Source organism: Brachycentrus maculatus, unplaced genomic scaffold, assembly GCF_059751285.1.
Source record: "Brachycentrus maculatus isolate JH-2025_06_01 unplaced genomic scaffold, ASM5975128v1 h1tg000091l, whole genome shotgun sequence".
NCBI lineage: Eukaryota > Metazoa > Arthropoda > Insecta > Trichoptera > Brachycentridae > Brachycentrus > Brachycentrus maculatus.
The window spans coordinates 1754237-1769399 of NW_028280845.1; the positions used below are offsets into that span (position 1 = coordinate 1754237).

Sequence of the window (15163 nt, forward strand, 5' to 3'; positions counted from 1 at the left end):
GAGTCTGTGTAAAGTGTGAAGACAACGTAAACATGCCACGATCTCCGGCCGCACTGGTACTCTGTATTCGTTACACGACATTATTATTTACGCTATCCTGCTATAAACAAAGCAACGAGACGGATGTCACGGCCGCAGCCCTTAAATAATAAAACCCCATGTGAAGTTTTTATAATAAAACATCTCCCATGCTGAGAATACTCGAAGCACTGGCACTCTAGTTCGGACGCTTATCCGACGCGATCCGTTTTCACCGAGTTCACTTGTTTTCATTTGCAATTTGCATAAAATGGCGGGATTAATAACTGTCAGTTTTTGGCGCGCGATTAACTAGTGGGTGTTCGTAAAAGGAATGCAATGGGTGTTCGCAAAAGGACTCTATAATTATTAGTGCTGGTTTGTTTTTTAAAAGGTCAAGTGCTTTTTTTTTTCTTCTTGTATGTTAATTTTGTGAATAATACGTTTTATATAATATACGATTTAGATTACCTTTGCTCAGTGGACCTTGCGAATGTGAAGATGTTGCGTTGTTTTTATTATTGTTGTTATTCGTACCTAGACATTTATAGTGTTGTCTCGTTACATACATCCCTCAGGAATTAATATTGGCAGTAATTATATCGTCACGGTGAGTAGATAGATACCTAATTATGTTCTTTAAAAAAACGCTGCATTTTACAATGCTTTTGTGCCTAATGTGGATACTAAACCTAGAAATTCGCATTCACAGATAAATTGCCAAGGAATATTAACCCTCCTGGGCCATAATGTATATTTTTTACATATGTATTTGTATGCGTATCGATGATTCAACATCATTATGGCGTTTAATACATTAATAATGTTGAATGCATCGAAACACGTATCACAATATAAATTAAATAATATTGGTATTAATAATAAAGTTTTCTTCATTTAATATATTTTTAAAAATATACAAATAAATGTAATAAAATAACAACCACATAGTTTTTTCTCCTTTTTTTTTATTAACCCAGTAATCAAATTTTGTCGTAACCAACATCATCAGAATTTTGTCAAGCCTCTCACCAGTCTGATGATGTCGGTAACTATGAGACCCAGTCACATAAAATAAATGTGGAAAAAAACGTTTAGTTGTTGTTTCTAATAAATGTATTTAATAGATTTTCGATACGCATTGATTTGTTTACATTATAAATAAATAAATTAGATACATATATTGAATCCGTTCGCTGGGTGTTGCGTCCATATGAGGGTTAAAAGAAATAGGAAGTTGCTGTACATTGCTTACCTACCTACATATATTTAGTACTTACTATGCATTAAAAAATGTATGTATGTCTTCTTATCAAATCAGATAGATGCCAAATCCCCAGTTTTACGTAATTTTCAAATTGTTTTCCCATGATGTTAGGTAAAGTCAACAGCTCTCGCGATAGTTTATTGAAAGTTATTTAAGGTGAACGATTTCCGGGAAACCAAAAAACTGCCTAAATCAGATATCCTGTTGAATGTTGACCGATAATAATGCGGGGTTTCCTACTGGTGTTAATTTGTTTTTTATTGTTGTATTTACTGAACTAATTTTAAGCTAAACTGGCAAAAGAAATGCGTTCTCTCAGACGAATGTGCAGCAAGGCGATGTATGATATATGTTATCTTTATGTTTCTGTGGTTAACTATAATTGGCTCGTTTAATGTATATCTTTTAATTGTTTTGTTTTACAAATGTTGCTGTTGTTAACCCAAATAAAAAAATAATAATGTAGATGTTCGACTGGTGATATAAGGAATGAATGCAAGGCTGAGATATGCATTATCGATAAAATTAAGAAAGGTGTGTTGAGATGGCGTGTGAATCGAATGAGTGAAGAAAGTATAGAAAAACAAAATTATGAGGCGATATAAGGAGAGGACGATCAAAAAAAAATTTCGGTCGATCTTTTTTTTTTTTAAAAAAAACTTTGTTTTCGAAAAATAAAACTTGGCATGATAAGTATTAGACAAGGCATCTGCTGTAGCTGGATGCTTAAAAAATGTATGGAGAAATAAATACATGCTGAAAGAGAGTAAGGCGAGAATCTATAAGACCTGCGTAAGACCGATCATGACATACGGCACGGAAACAAGAGCCGACACCGCGAGAACAAAAAGCCTTCTTAGGACATCCGAAATGAAGACTCTACGACCCATTGCAGGCCTAGCACGCGACAGAGTTAGAAACTTTGAAATAATAAAAATTTGCAATGTTGAAGACGTTGTGCGACGGGGAAGAGAAAGAAAACGTTTCTGGAGAAATCATGTGGGAAGAGCGAGTTCGGATCGGGTGGTGAGGATAGCAGCGGACAGCAGCCAGCGTAAGCGGGATAGCTGGTCTTCCACCTCCCAGGAGCGGACCGGAGAATGACAGGACATAGTCCTAAAAAAGAAGAAGAAGAAGAAGGCATGATGAGTATTTCAAATAAGGAAAATATAAATATTGTTTAGTTAAATGTAAGAAGAAAAATGTGCCGAATACTCTTGTAAAAATAGCAGTAAATTTGTAAAGTTATTCAATATAATTGAGCGAAATTAGGGAACATTATTAAAAAAATATTATTTCAATATAACACTTTGAGTTATTGTCTATTTTAATAGGTCGTTTAAGAACCATTAAGAAAACAGCTCAACATACAACATACAGTTTAAGATGAGTCGTTTCTTTTTAATCGTGGAACAATGTAACATAATAAGTGAGAAATTGGAATTTCTAAAACGGTGTTCTGTTCACGGTATGCAAAAAGAAGCAATTAATTTTACTTGCTAAATAATTGGTGTTCATGAATATAGAAAGTAACGTGCGTTATTATTGTCTAACGCTTTGCCGGTAGTCACTGCTAAGAATTCAAAGGGGATATTCGCAAACGCAGAATTCATTCACCGGAGACCACCGGAGAGGTCTGTTTACGCCCGATTTTTTAAAGAATGTGTATTGGAATCTGATTTTTTTAGGACATATATGAAAAAAAAAAACATATTTTTAAATTCCTCCTTCAAACCTTTATCCGCACCCCAATTTAAAGCACTGGATTTTATAAATGCAGTGTTATCTTGATCGTTAACACATGAAGGAAAGGTGATCACCCCTTCAGGTACTCAGGCTTCAACTTTTTAAGTATTATAGCCTATGCCTACTCGTGAGTGGATTTACTCTTTATGTTTAAAGTTACTATAATTTCATGTTATTCATGAGTGAAAATTCTAGGCAAAAACACTCGCAAGATTGATTAATGTGTCGTTCCATTCTCTCTGCCTACTCCTGCGAGGAAGCGGCGTGACGGTTAGTTAGTTAGCTAAGTACCTAATAATGACGATGTGTTTTTTCAAACAACATAATCAATACTCACCCCTCTCGTCAGCTTAAACAAATTCACGTGTTGACAGGGGTTAAACAAAACCACGTACCACGTGGAATGTCGCGGGAGTGTGACGTCACGTGTTGAAACAGAAGAGATGAGGATGTCAAAATATTGACACGAGTATTTCTCACCTCGAGGGAGCAGTTCTTCACGAGAGACTTGGCTAAACAGAATATCTATTACCAAAGAAAATACACTTAATTACTGTCACCGTGGATGGTAGGCGACATCAAATATAGGTGATTGACTTGTTTGTACAATATCTTAAAATACAAATAGGTTTCTAAGTATTCTTAATTATAAAAAGAGAAATATTTGTGTTTTTTTATTATTTTTAACAAAAATACTTCCTAAATAGAGCCTAAGCGGCTCATTATTAGAAAAAGGTATCAAATTGTGGTCGAGTGGGTTCAAACCGAGAAACTCTGACTCAAGAGTCCGGGACACTAACGACGGGACCGCAAGGTTTTCAACGAGGCTTCTTGAGGCTGAGATCTCAAACGTTGAAATTTATAACACAGACAACTGCGCTGGACGTCGGACGTTTTTTCGCACACTATTTTTTTGGGCAAGTAAGCAGGGCTGCAGTCAACTCAGGATGTCTTAAAAACTCTATATGGAAAAACCCTGACATAAAGATCGGGAGTAAAAATAAAATATATTAAACTCTTGTGCGACCCATCATGACATATCGCTCACTCCTTTCAATAACGTCATACATAAAAAAAACTTGGTTTTTCAGGAGATCGTTTTTTAAGTTTAAAAATTAATACAATGTAAAAATAAATATCGTGCCACTTCTTGAACTTTTTACTGTGCCACAGAACTTTTTAGGTAAAACCTGAAGGTTTTTTCTCCGTTTGAAAAATATTTAGTACTTTTATTTAAAAAAATAATTGAACCATACCTTTTCTTCAAAATGCAAAAACAACACTTTCTGCCCTGTAGAGGGTAAATATTAAGTTAAAAATATGCCTCTTTTGCTGGGATATAGTAATTACAACATTTTTGGACATTCCGAATACATGCACAACTGAAAATTGTCGATTTTTGATTTATGACGTTCTTGAAAGGAGTGAGCGATATGAGAACGAATGCAGAGCGGACACCTCTGTAACAAAAAACGCGCTAACAGAAAAGAGGATTCTAAGGAGTATATCTGGCAAGCGTCTACGAAGCAGAATAAGGAACACCAGGATAAGAGAAATATGCGATATCGAAGATGTCGTTAGGTGGAATGCAGCAAAGAAGACAATGGTATGCGCATGCGAGGTGAATGGAACCATCCAGACTCCCCCACATCGCACTGCACGCCCAACCCCAAGGTAGACGAATCTCAGACAGAGCACCAAAGAGATGGATCGACAGATGGGAATCGACATCACAGTAGTCAAATCTCTCTTAAAAACAGATCATAAGGCCTACACTAAGACGAAGAAAAATATAACATTTTTTCTATGTTTGGAGTTGGCAAAAAATGGATGAAAATAGGCCGAATGCAGTCGAAATACGATCCCTCGGACGAATGTGCGACAAAACGGTGTATGATAGATGTTCGAATGGTGAAATAAGGAAATAATGCAAGGCTGAGATAAGTATTATCGATAAAATTAAGAAAGGTGTGTTGAGATGGTTTGGACATGTAGAACGAATGAGTGAGGTAAAACAAATTTATGGCACGAATGTGGAAATGGTAGCGGAGGAAGACCAAGGAAAACTTGGGGTGATGAAGTATGTCTGTAGGAATAATCGGCGGGAATATATGAGGAGATCTATGGATTTGGCGAAGGCGAAGAATGTTTGCAAAGACAGATTGGTGTGGCGTTCTATTCTTTTTGTCTACCCCGGCGAGGAAGCGGCGTGATGGCTAGTAGTATGTTATATTATATTGCTTTAATTACAGCACGTCAAGAATTTATTGCACAAGGTAAATAAGATCCTTCGTCCAAAATGCAGTATTGTCTCACTAATGCATCGCGTGGGAACTTCCTTGAGTGCATTTTGTTTTTATAATTAATTATACTTTGCACTTTGCATCGTTCAACAGCAGGATAGAATTTAAAATGGGAATAATAATTTTTTTTGAAATAATAATAATAATTAATGTATGAATTTTTAAATCAAACACAGATTTTTTGAGTTTACTAAGTTGTATTTTATTAACAAAAACACATAAAAAAATTATATTGTGACAATTGTTTCTAGCTACATAAGGACCGTCAGTTCATTTGATCTTCACATTCGTTTAAATGCCATAACTAGGCGAAACAATTGATAAATATTATTTTTTTTATGTATTTTTGTTAATAAAATACAATATTTACATAAATTAAAATGGAGTTGTACAAATTAAACGCCAAATCAATAAATAAATAATAATAAGCCCGCCTCCGTAGTGTAATCGTCAGTACTCTCGGCTACCGTACTGGCGGTCCCGGGTTCGATTCGTAGACAGGGAGAGGGGTTGAAATGATATCTTCTAACCCTTATCCGCACCTAATGGTGCATAGGGCATTGCGTCGCATTGACGCAGTGTTATCTTGATCGTTACTTACACGAAGGCAAGGTGATCACTCATGCGCTTCGGGGACAATCCAGGGTAATATGAAATAAATATAAGAGTGTAAAAATCAATAATATTTTATATTCACCCCCCCCCCCTGGGAATCGAATCCAGGGCCTCCTACGGTAGCTAAACACGTTAACCATTACACCACGGAGGCGGACTCAAATAAATATACGTGATTTTTTACTTTTATGTTTTTCAATATTACCCTGGGCTGGTACCTGAAGCGGAGGGCTGATAACCTTTTCTTCTTGCGTTAAATATAAAAACACTGCGTTTATACGATGCAGTGCCCTATGCACCATCGGGTGAGGATGAGGGTTGATAGATTTCGAGGTTTTACTGTATTATGAAATATTTATGTAAATTTGTAGATATTTCAACTGGTGCATATTTTTATATATGTTTTTTGACTTTAACCAGTAATAAAATGTATTGTGAAATATATGATAAAGGCACAGGTTAATTTAATTATATAAACCATTGTTTAATTATGTTCACGTTGTTTTGAGGAGTTTCCCATAGTTATGAATACAATAATATAACGTTATATTCGACGCCAGTAAACCATTGTTATGCCAATAGGAATGCAACTGTTCTGTCTTTAGAGGAATCAATTAAGAGTTCAAGGCCATTTACCCTTTATTAATACTTTAGAGATATGACAAATTGATAACAATAACTTTGTGATTCTTTAAAAAAAAAATTAAATACATTTTTTAAATTAAATACATAAATCAATTTAAAATCTTTCAAAAATGATTTACAAAAACATATAAGGCAAACTCCCGTTTGATTACCATTTATTATTTCCTATTTTTACTTCTTATTTATATGTACAAACCCTGTAAGCGAACTCCCTCTCTAAACACGAGCAATCTGCTCTCTTAGTGAGGTAGCACGTAAAAAAAACTATGTAAATGTAACTATATTGATTATTTTGCCATACAATGTATCTTAGATTTAAAAAAATTATTAAAAAAAAAAAAAATTAAAATAATACAAAATAGTTGGTAAATGTATGTACAATACATTTCAAATACAACGTTTCTACCTCTCTAATAAAGTAGATACTTGTGTTTAGAGAGGGAGTTCGTTTTACAATTATTTTTTTTTAAACGAAGTAAATTGAAATTAAAATTAAAAATAAAGAAAGTAAATTAAAAATAATAAAAAATACTCTTTGGTATGGAGTCTAGGTAAGGGTGAGTCTTGTATGTTTTTTTTTATTTTAGTTTTAAAGATTTCACAATTTTCTATAGATTTTAAGTTTTCCGGAAGTTTTTGGAAAAATTGGGATGGTATTCGTTCGTTTTCCTCTGTTTATATTTTTTCCAGCTCAAAATTTTGACGTTAAATATGGTATGTTAGAAGCCAGACACACGCAATGCCCAACCAAATTTGTATATCATTTAAGCATTTAAGCTTTAAGCATCACATACGTTAAATCGCAACTTAATTTTCTTCAAACCCAGGTGACATTTCGCTCACTCCTTTCCAGAACGTCGTAAATCGGAAATCGTCAATTTTCAGTTGTGCATGTTTTCGGAATGCCCGGAAATTGTACTATATCCCAGCAAAAGAGGCATATTTTTTAACTTTATATTTACCCGCTGAAAGTGTTGTTTTTGCATTTTGAATTAAAGGTATTATTTAATTATTTTTTTAAATATACTAAATATTTTTCAAATTGAGAAAAAACATTCCGGTTTTACCTAAGATCTTTTGCACAGTAAAAAGGTTTAATAAGTTGCTTGATATTTATTTTTAATACTTTGTATTATATTTTTAAACCTTAAAAACGTTCTCCTGAAAAATCTAGTTTTTTTATTTATGACGTTCTTGAAAGGAGTGAGCGATATACAAGGCTTTTTTTTCTGATGTTTTTTTAAATACCAGAATCAATTAGACGAAATACTGTTTGCGTTTATATCATTACAGTCTATATTAATAAAATATGCTATTGTAATGAATATTTAAATGATATTTGATTTTTTTTTCGTAAAAAGCTTGTCATGAAGTGAGTTCCCCGATCTTATTTTCTTTAAAAAAATCCCTGCATACTTATATACATATTGTGAATATAGATTGATTTTATCTAATAAATACCCAAGTGCGAGTACTGAGCACCCTTTTTAAAAACCACGTGGCTTTCTTTCAATTCGTTTAATTTGCGACAATCCCAGGGGATGGGTTGCAACGAGGGAGGTTTCGTAATAAAAACATGGGGTTGTAATATGATGGGGTGGTTTTCTATAGATGGTCAACATGCCATGCGATGGTTAGATTTAGTCATCTTTGAAATTCGCTAGAATGTGCCGCGTTATCGCGCGGTTTTACATATTTTATTGGTGATTATTCTATCAGTTCATTTCAACGTATGTTGTTAAATTATGCGAGTTCATGTGTGGAGGTCCTTGCCAAAACGTTTCATTTCCATTAAAAATGATTTTAAGTAATCAGGAATTCTAGCTTGTAAAATTGTTACGTTTTGGTGCGATTTAACGAATTAATTAAGATTTCGATAGAATACAGTAAACAGAACAGATATGCATTTACAGGATTTTTTGTGCAATATTGGAAATGTTACTTTTTGGTGAGGACCTCCACATGTAATGTGTACATGTTGCGATCTGCTTCAAATCATGTTGTTATAGGCACTTTCGGCAAAATTGTCTTAACAATAAATAAATGAAAAACGGTTAGATTGTTTCACATTATAGTACTAAAGTAAATAATCTCGGCAAGATAGTTGTTCAGTGTGGTAATAAAGTAAAAAATCTTGGTCAGATTGCTGTCGAGTGTGGTTCTAAAGTAAATAATCTCGGTTAGATTGTTGTAAGGTGTGGTACATACTAAAATAAATAATCTCGTTTAGATTGTTGTTCAGTGTGGTACTAAAGTAAAAAATCTCGGTCAGATTGTTGTTCAGTGCGGTACTAAAAAAACTCTACTGGATTTTTGTACAGTGTGGTACTGAAGAAAATAACCACTGTTAGATTGTTATACAGTGTGGTAAAAAATCAAATAACCGGTAAGACCATTTTTTTTTCACCAAATATTAATAGATTTTTATATCCTGCGTTATTCAAACAAATAACCATGATATTTTCAAATTGTATTTAATTGTAATTTCAAACCAAATAGTTACTTCATTTTACAAGTTATTTGACCTTTTTTATTTCTTATTTTACATCTTTCTTTGATAGATCATAATTTTTCAAAATATCTTTTTTCCACCTAATTTTTGTTTTAAATGAAATGAATATGTTCTTATGTTCACTATCTACTAAAGTTATTCAACAATAAAATATATAGCTCATGGTAGAGAGCATGCTTCTTGATAGCTGATGTCACTTGCATTGTTGTTTCATTGATTTTCAATACTTTCATTGTTTCATATGCTTGTAAAATTAAACATATTCAAAATGACTGTTTTTTACTTTCTACTAATAGCCAACTAACAAACCGTCACCCCGCTTCACTGCAAAGGTATGCAGTGAGAGTAGAATGCCGTACTACTCTACCATTGCAATCATTATTCGCCTCTTCCACATTCTTCCGCGTTCATGTATCAGGTGATCAGGTGATCAGGTGATCGTACCAAGTTTTCCTCGGTCCACCTCTGCTTATATATATATATATATATATATATATATATATATATATATATATATATATATATATATGTATATATATATATTATATATATATATATATATATATATATATATATATATATATATATATACATATATAAATACATATTTTGTGTTTTGTAGTATGAATGTTATGTGTATGTGGTGTTTGTCATTGCCGTGGGAAGTCTGTTCATATATGCCCACAGTTGCAGTGACCGTTGGGAAATTACGAACAAGGATTCATTGATTTCAATCCTTAAATAGGCGATATAAATCAACGCATGAATTTACACGCTAAAACCCGAAGGGACGATGAATCATTGCATCTCGTCAGCGAGACAAAAGAGGGCACTGCCCAAAGAATTCCCGCGTTTGACCTCTTCGAGACGTCAGAGTGACGTTTGTGTGAACCCCGTGGCGAACGTTCCCTCCAACACGCCATTTGTCATTCCACATTTGAAATGTAGAGAATCGTCTATGGTTTTGAATCCATAGACGATTCTCAATGAATAAAAAGATTTGTTACCATAAATAATTCAAGCCGACGTCTATCCTCGTTCTGATCGGTAGGTGAGACATTTGCAGGGTTGTGAGTTATGAATAGATTTGACAAAAAAAAACGTACTTGTTATTTTTTTTCTTCAGCCGGCATAAGGCCCTGAATGCAGTTTGTGAACTCCATATGCTTCCCATAAGAAGCAAATATAGATAAGAAAATAAATAATGATATAACAAAGCGTTTCCTAGTATGTAAAATTATTATTATATTCTGAAAGAATCTTACATACAATTTATGAAAGTCTCTGCTTTTTATTAAAAATAATACACAAAACTTACTCAACAAAACCAAAGATGGTACTGAAAACGCACATTTGAAAAAACGTGTCAATTTGAGGATACATAGAAGTTCCTAAATAAGAGTATTGTGGTTGTTAATCATGGGATATTCAATCCGTTCATTTCAATAAATGTTACACGTGTATAAGGTGATCACTTAAACTAGTCTAAGACAGGTCGCGAGCCCTGTTAAAACGCAGACTGCCATATTCTTCTTCATCTTTGTTGAGATATCAATATAAAAGTGGATAAAACCAAGATTTAATATTAACTTAAATTTCGCAATTTTTATTCTAATTCAGTCCTATGATGAAAAACGTATATTATATATATATATATATATATATATATATATATATATATATATATATATATATGTCCGCCTCCGTAGTGTTCGATTCCCAAGGGGGGTAAAATAAATGTAAGTGATTTTTTCACTGTAATATTTATTCAATATTACCATGGACTGGAACCTGAAGCGGAGGGCTGATCACCTTTCCTTCATGTGTAAACGATCAAGATAACACTGCGTTAATATGACACAGTGCCCTATGCACCATTGGGGTGCGGATAAGGGTTTTATATATATATATATATATATATATATATATATATATATATATATATATATATATATATATATATATATAATTAAATCACCCTGTAAGTATTGTCAATACTTCTTTCAATAATGTAAATTTTCCGTTCTTTTTGCTTCTTGTATGCATTCATTTATTTATTTCCTGGTATTGATTCACTGTTGCCGGGTCAAAGTGATGACCCTATAAGATTTTATTTTTTTGAAGGGATATTCAAATCAATGTGACTTCCTCAGTGACCTCATTTATATTATTATCCAAAGGGTGAATCACCTGGTTCTTGATGTACATGCATAATTCTTTGTCCCTTTTCTACACAAAAGCAGCTTTTTAAGTAGATACTCTTGTAAGCGGACAAATAGTTCCATAAGAAAAATCTTAAACACATATCGCTCACTCCTTTCAAGAACGTCATAAATCAAAACACTTGATTTTTCAGAATAACGTTATTAAAAATAAATATCAAGCCAATTATTGAACTTTTTACTATGCAACAGATCTTTTTAGGTAAAATCTGAAGGTTTTTTCTCCATTTGAAAAATATTTATTATATTTAAAAAAATAAGGAAACAATACTTTTTCTTCAAAATGCAAAAACAACATTTTTTGACCTGTAGCGGGTAAATATTAAGCTAAAAATATGCCTCTTTTGCTGGGATATAGTACATTTTCTGGGCATTCTGAAAACATCCACAACTGAAAATTGTAATTTTTTATTTATGACGTTCTTGAAAGGATTGAGCGATATATCGTAGTCGTACAGGAGAAAGTGACCAACAAACAAAACGTTAAATGTTCAGGAGGGCCATTTAAGTCACTTTAGCTTGGCAAGAAAATAAACATCAACGCAATTAGTCATTTTTAACAAGGCAATATATTATGCTTCCAAGTTTAAAATCCTTTGGGATTTTTTCAGGGCAATATTAAGCTAGTAAGATATCAAATAGTCGATGATCAAGTTTTTGTAAAAAATGCACTTGGTCACTTGTATCCTCCTGTATAACTGCGATATGTCTCATGTATAACTACGATATGTATTTCTTGAATGTTTTTCGCAGATACTTAGTGGCACATTAAACTTCATAAAACTAAACAACTTTGTTTTAACCACTTTTTTATTTATCATTAATACACTTTAACCAACCGGTTTCGACAAGAACCTTGTCATCATGAGGGTTTATTAAATTCTAAAACATCAAAATACTAAAAACATTAAAATATTAAAATACTTTTTTTGTAGAGACCCACCAAGCCACCTTATGTATCTTGTTGGTGGTCTTTAAATCTATTGCGAATTTAAAATTTTACTTAAATTATAATTAAAAAACAGATCTTAGTAGATTCCTCTTTTAAACTTATAACTCGTATTTATATAAAACCCTTATCCGCACCCAAATGGTGCATAGGGCACTGTGTCATATAATCGCAGTGTTATCTTGATCGTTTATACATGAAGGAAAGGTGATCAGCCCTCCGCTTCAGGTACCAGTCCATGGTAATTTTAAATAAATATTACAGTGAAAAAATCACTAATATTTATTTTACCCCCCTTGGGAATCGAACCCGGGACCTCCAGAACGGTAGCCGAGCGTGCTGACCATTACACTACGGAGGCGGACAAATAACTCATATAGTACATACTTTATTGTTAACTATTTTATATAACTCATAGAGTACGTACTTTATTGTTAACTTTTTTATATAACTCATATAGTACATACTTTATTGTTAACTTTTTTATATAACTCATATAGTACATACTTTATTGATAACTTTTTTATATAACTCATATAGTACATACTTTATTGTTAACTTTTTTATATAACTCATTTAGTACATACTTTATTGTTAACTTTTTTATATAACTCAAATAGTACATACTTTATTGTTAACTTTTTTATTTTCATCTTTTTGAATGGTTGTTTTTTGTTAAAACCAAATATTTATAGTTTATATTAGCACTTTTAATCTATATTTCTTATATCTATTGTATTCTTTCCAGCGCCCTTTATTATAACCTGAAACAAAATGTTAACACACACACACAGGCTCTGCCTTTGTGGGATATTTTTTAAATTAATATAATATATTTTTTGTATTTGTAATTATATATAAATATATAAATATTTTCTCCGCCTCCGTAGTGTAATGGTCAGCACGCTCGGCTACCGTTCTGGAGGTCCCGGGTTCGATTCCCAGGGTGGGGGTCAAATAAATATAAGTGATTTTTTCACTCTAATATTTATTCAATATTAGCCTGGACTGGTACCTGAAGCGGAGGGCTAATCACCTTTCCTTCATGTGTTAACGATCAAGATAACACTGTGTTTATATGATCCAGTGCCCTATGCACCATTGGGGTGTGGATAAGGGTTTTGTTGTTATATAAATATATTGTGAAAAGCAAAAAAAAATATATTGAAAAAAAATAGCGGTAATATTATCAAACGTTGACCGGTCCGCGGCGATAAAAAGTTTTGGTACCACTGATTTAGACTCCATCGGGTTCGCTAATATGAGCATTATTTTCATGGAATAACAATGAAATATTTAAAAATTCAATATAGCCGATGTAAGATAATGTTCACATATTAAATCAGTAGCGCTAATAACTAGGGGTGTCTAGCCTTATTTACCCTATAATAGGTTTATTATATTATAATAGTGCATAGGTCCGCAAACTGTGGTTCGGGAGTCGCATGCGCCTCTTTGACCTCTTAAGGTAAGCTATTCGTTAGGCGTAAAACTACTACGGTAGAGGTTACATGTCTCTTCACGCCCGATTTTTTTAAAGAATGTAAATTGGATATTTTTTATAATATGTTTGGAAAGAATATTTTTATATATTTAATGGGAATAATTGGTGAATGTTACACGTGTGTAAAGTGATCACTCAAATCAGCCTATGATCACTATTATTCTTGTTCTACCTATGATACCTATACCCTTATACCCTTTACTATGACCTAAATTATATTGTATACCCACACACAGGCCATGCCTTTGTGGAATCTTTTTTTTGTATTTATATTTTATTCATATTTTTTTGTATTTTAATTTATGTCATGTTTGTATAATGCAAAAATATTTAAAATAAAGAAAAAAAAGGTACATCTGCTAAATCAAGATTTTTTAGAGGTACACAAAGAAAAAAACGATTTCTTTATTAAATTGATTTATTATTAAAATTATATAATCTGAAAACATATATAATATATGATTTTTAATGCGAATTGTGAGCCTACTTAACTGAGCACAGGTGAAAATTTAAGCAATCGTTGATAAAACTGCTGTCACCTCTGCATTAATCGTCCTCAGGCGTTCTCTTTTTTATTGTTTAATAGTAGTCAGAGTCGAAAATCCCAATTCGCACGCCCTTCGCGATACAAAGCGCCTCGCTCGTATAGCTTTCAGTTATTTCTAGGTGTGTTATCTTCAAAAAACTCTATAACATATTCGATGTTCTAAGGTACTGTTCCGAAAACTTTTTTATTCAAGGTACACCTACCAAATTAAGAAATTTCAGAGGTGCATATTTACCATATTATGGTAACATATTTAACATATTATGTTTACTGCGAAATGTGAACCTACTTAACTGAGCACAGGCAATCAAAATTTGGAGCAATTGTGTTATTTTCACAAAACTAGACGTTTTTTCCGCGGCACACCAACTAATCACCACGGTACACCAGTGTGCCGCGGCACACACTTTGCGGGACACTGACCTTAGCTATCACAAAATTAAAGGGTTGAATAATTTGACCACCGGGATTGCGTAATTTCACTACACCCTGTGTTTATTAATAAACAATATATATTTTTAAACTATTTATATTATGCTAATGCCTTTTAATGTTTTAAAATTAACACCGATAAAATCGTTAGCTGCATTCTTTGGCGATATTCGACGTGGGAGTCCGAAGGGATGATTTTTGATGGATAGTCAATTATTGAATAATAAATCCTTTGCCTTCCGTTGTACCCGCAGATAATGAGTCCTTATGAACAACATTTTGAGTGTGTCCAAATACTTGTTCACAAAATCTGGATAATCTCCAATTACAGGAGTTATTATCATATTATTTTTTGATATCTCATCAAAGATGAAGAAGAATATTGAAGTCTGGGCATTTACGG

At 32.9% G+C, this 15163-nt stretch overlaps 1 protein-coding gene across 1 annotated transcript in view; it reads left to right on the forward strand.

Moving 5' to 3' along the window:
- Positions 1–219: 219 nt before the first annotated feature.
- Positions 220–15163, forward strand: part of Traf4 (TNF receptor associated factor 4) — a 183603-nt gene continuing 168659 nt past the window's right edge. Inside the window, exon 1 of the mRNA XM_088258247.1 lies at positions 220–628. The gene's annotated coding sequence lies outside the window, so the exon portion shown is untranslated. The remainder of the gene's footprint in view (positions 629–15163) is intronic.